Here is a 3,853-nt window from a genome sequence, read left to right as displayed (position 1 = left end):
TCTGTCCTGCCTGTGAGTTGAGTTCTACCTCTCTCTCAACTCCTTTTTAAGGACCCGTCCAGTCAGACCCCTCCCTCTATTTTTCAAAATGTCTCTCTCTCTCTCTCTCTCTCTCTCTCTCTACCTCTATCTACCTCTCTCTCTCTCTCTCTCTCTCTCTCTCTCTCTCTCATCCTTCAACCCTACACATACTTTCTGTCCAGCCCAAACCCTGCTGGACCTGTCTGACATCTACCTGTTTGACAGGGTTGGGGTCAATTCAAAGTGAAGGTATTCAACTTGGGTCACAATATTGTTATGAAGAGACTTAATTCTACCTAATTGAAGCTGATGAAGATGTAGTCTGAAGTGCATTACAATGTCTTGGAAACACAATGCTATTTCAGAAGGAGATAAATAATGAGCAGGAAAACCTTTTGTCCTCATTGTGATGTCACCAGATAGACTTTAGATGCAGCATCACTTTAACTATAAGTTCTGGAATGTTAAATTCATTTGAATTAACTGCTGTCTGTCTAATTGATCTTTTGCCCCAGAATGTTGGGCAACTGATCGTAGCAACTGACGTAGCAACTGTCGTCAAGTCCAACACCTTGGACAAGCTCATGAAACATGAAATCCATTGAGAGGATTACAAAAAAGGTAGAGTTTTCATTAAAAAACTAATAGTTTAAATCGCTAAATATTTTAACAGTGCACCAGGGATACTTGCTACTGTGATTCCTGTGATTCCTTCCTGGAGTTTTTTCAAATACAAAATTATTATTTTGTTATATTGTTTGCTGGCTCAGCTGGTTAGCGAGCTCTGTCTCATTGACAACCCAATGCTGCTAATGGCCAGCTATCTATCCTGTTAATATAACTTGTTTTGTTAGCTAGGTAATGTTAGCTAGGTATGTTAGCCATGTTATGAGCACCAGCTAGTTAGCTCCAAAAGTGGTTGGTAACTTTTGGCTGCATGCCGACAGTGCATTCATTTAAATTATAGACTTTTTATTTTTTTCAGAGTTTCCTGGTCTTTGCATTAACAAGATATTCATTTCCAGCATCTTTCAGACCATTGAAAATGCAAAAAAAGATAGGAGGACAGGCACAGCCTGCCCCACCGCTACCAATGATTCTCAGCTAGCGGTGGCTAATGTTAGCAGAAGTTTGTAGTGGGTTTTTACATAATCGTAGTGCAAAAGTATTGCACAAAAAATACCATAAACCACATAATCTCAGTGTGATTTAATTTAAAACAGTCTGCAAGATGAGAGGAGAGGTGATAGATCAATGTCTTAAGGCTAAAGTATTGGAAGAGAGATATGCCGTAGGACCAGCAGCATTCCTTTGTGAGGAGGAGAGAAGGTGGGAGAGGGTAAATAGCTAGCGTGCCTTTTCTTTGCGAGGGTCAAGCCTCTCTTTCACCAAACCTTGTCATCAAGGTGACTTTCTGTATTTCTGGAAGAACAGGACAAAGGAATAGATGGATGAGGTATGTCCCAAATAGAACCCTGTTCCTTACATAGTGGACAAGTTGTGACCCAATAGGCCCTGGTCAAAAGCAGTGTACTATGTTGGGAATGTTTTGAAATAGGTTTATTGTGTAAGATGGTTCTTATGGTACCCCTTTAGCAAAATATGTTGTCTTAAAAAGTTCATTTAAAAGAGTCCAACTCCTTCCTCCATCTCCCAGAAATGGACAGGTTCAGATGAATTGTTCAGCATATCAAAACGACAATAAAGAAAGTCAAATTGACAGTTTAATCTCTGGATTTCTTCATTTATTTTTAATGGAACGTGAATCAGTTCCTGTTGTACAGTAAAGACAACTGTGTCTTTTCAACATCTTTGTTCCAACTGCTTTCTTCTCCAATTACAGACAAAAACAACATTCAGAATCAGTAGAATCATTTAGTGAATGAGTGAGTGTGTACCTTGGTGAAACAGTTGATCTTGGTGGAGTATTAGTACCCCAGATCTTCTGTCCAGTACTGGCCATGGCAGAATACTGACATTCCTGTATTGCAGGAAATCACACTCGTTCTGTGCAGTATGGCTGGTGGCTTTGTCAAGCTGGAGGGTAGTTAGGATGAGCCTGCAGGAAGGGTACTACATGAGGGAGGAGGATGTCTTCCCTGTTCTTCCACTTTAAGATGACATATTATCACCATGGTCTGCACCAAGGTATCACCATGGTCTGCACCAAGGTATCATCATGGTCTGCACCAAGGTATCATCATGGTCTGCACCAAGGTATCATCATGGTCTGCACCAAGGTATCATCATGGTCTGCACCAAGGTATCATCATGGTCTGCACCAAGGTATCATCATGGTCTGCACCAAGGTATCATCATGGTCCGTGCCATGGTGGAACTGCATTGTATGTCTGAAATAATTGGATGGTGAAACTTGCATCGAGCCTACCAGAAGAGCAAGATGAAGCAATTCCGGCATTTTTGAAAGTCAAAATAAACCTTGTCCTGCAAAACAACTATTTGTATATGATCATTAAAAAAATGCATTCAGTGGGCATAATTGAACTCCCAATTACGTTCTGGACACGCCCCTTTCCTGCTAACTCACCACACCTGAACTCACTCTGCTAATCATCAAATCCTCTTCCATTCTTCTGGTATATAAGCACCTTGTTCTACTTGGGTTTGTTCAGCATTTGTGGTGTCCCAGTTCCTTTATTGTTCCTGTTGTTATTGGCTAAAGTAAGTGCCTGCTATTGTATCTTTTCTAGGGTTTTAACTTCCTGCACTGGGGTGTAATATCCTGTTCATCCTAGCATGTGTATTGTTATGGTGTAGCTGGCCCAGTATTAGACCTTTAATTTAACTGTAAGGGAAGTGTTACAGCTAGTGAGATGAGACATGGTATAATGATGGTTCCTGCCTGCAGAATGTGTCTTACTTCTATAATCCTGTAGACTGTTCTGATTGGTTGCACTGCGTCTCAGTGAACAAGAAACTATGAAATGCTGTTTTTACTTCCCCCCCCCCCCCCTCCCCATCAACTTTAAATGGATTCCATGTTGTGCTCAGCTGTTTAGCTAATCACCCTCTCAATATGGGCACCATGCTGTGCCAGACTGGAAGTAGGGGAAACATGGACGTGCAAGGCCAGAACAAAACATTGGCCGCCATATTTGGATGGGCCTTGTCTAAACTAGATTTAGTTATTGATCAGTGCTGTAAATGGTGCTTTATCAGAACCATCTAGTGTATTATGGCTGGATCTTCAGAGGTGGGACCCCATGCTGCTAGCAGGTACCTTATTGAACCATGTCATCTACTAGCAAGCTTTTGCTGTGGAATGTCCTTAGACCTTGCTTCATTAATTAATAGGTCTAATATTGGGCTGTGGTGTATTCCCTCCAGCACGACAACATCCTATCACAGCCTTTCCTGGTGGCCATTTCACCTTACCTACTGGTGTCACAAGCCTCTAAGCCTTACCGACTGGTGTCACAAGCCACTGAGCCTTACCGACTGGTGTTACAAGCCACTGAGCCTTACCTGCTGGTGTTACAAGCCACTGAGCCTTACCTGCTGGTGTTACAAGCCACTGAGCCTTACCTGCTGGTGTTACAAGCCACTGAGCCTTACCTGCTGGTGTTACAAGCCACTGAGCCTTACCTGCCAGCATTTATACTTTGCTTTTATTTTTGTTGGAAAGTAAAAGAAGCAGAATTGAACTTTGTTCAATCATAATGCTTGTTTTCTGACAGATTTGGCCATAACCAAACATGAATGACATTTCTACATTTGGGAATTATTACTTCTGTCTGAGTGGAGAGAAATACCTGCCCAGAAATTCTCCTCAGCCCTGTTTAGGGAATAGGTTGGCATTTATGAAAGCAGA

General features: G+C 41.8%; 1 protein-coding gene and 1 pseudogene across 4 annotated transcripts in view; both read left to right on the top strand.

The window, feature by feature from the left end:
• The window catches only part of LOC109884535 (equistatin-like), a 110,962-nt pseudogene that overhangs the window by 92,039 nt on the left and 15,070 nt on the right, over nucleotides 1-3,853 (top strand).
• The window catches only part of LOC109884530 (ladderlectin-like), a 36,018-nt gene that overhangs the window by 30,072 nt on the left and 2,093 nt on the right, over nucleotides 1-3,853 (top strand). For 2 of the 4 annotated variants that reach the window (XM_031791650.1, XM_031791647.1), the window contains exon 1: nucleotides 2,616-2,703. The exons of 1 other annotated variant lie outside the window; for it this stretch is intronic. The gene's annotated coding sequence lies outside the window, so the exon portion shown is untranslated. Of the gene's footprint in view, nucleotides 1-2,615; nucleotides 2,704-3,374; nucleotides 3,833-3,853 lie in introns of those variants that run through there. One more of the 4 variants, XM_031791649.1, reaches the window with a different exon arrangement.

This window comes from Oncorhynchus kisutch, linkage group LG16 (genome assembly GCF_002021735.2).
Source record: "Oncorhynchus kisutch isolate 150728-3 linkage group LG16, Okis_V2, whole genome shotgun sequence".
NCBI classification, from domain to species: Eukaryota; Metazoa; Chordata; class Actinopteri; order Salmoniformes; family Salmonidae; genus Oncorhynchus; species Oncorhynchus kisutch.
The sequence above is the reverse complement of the archived record's forward strand: the minus strand, read 5'-3'. Positions and strand labels throughout refer to the sequence as shown.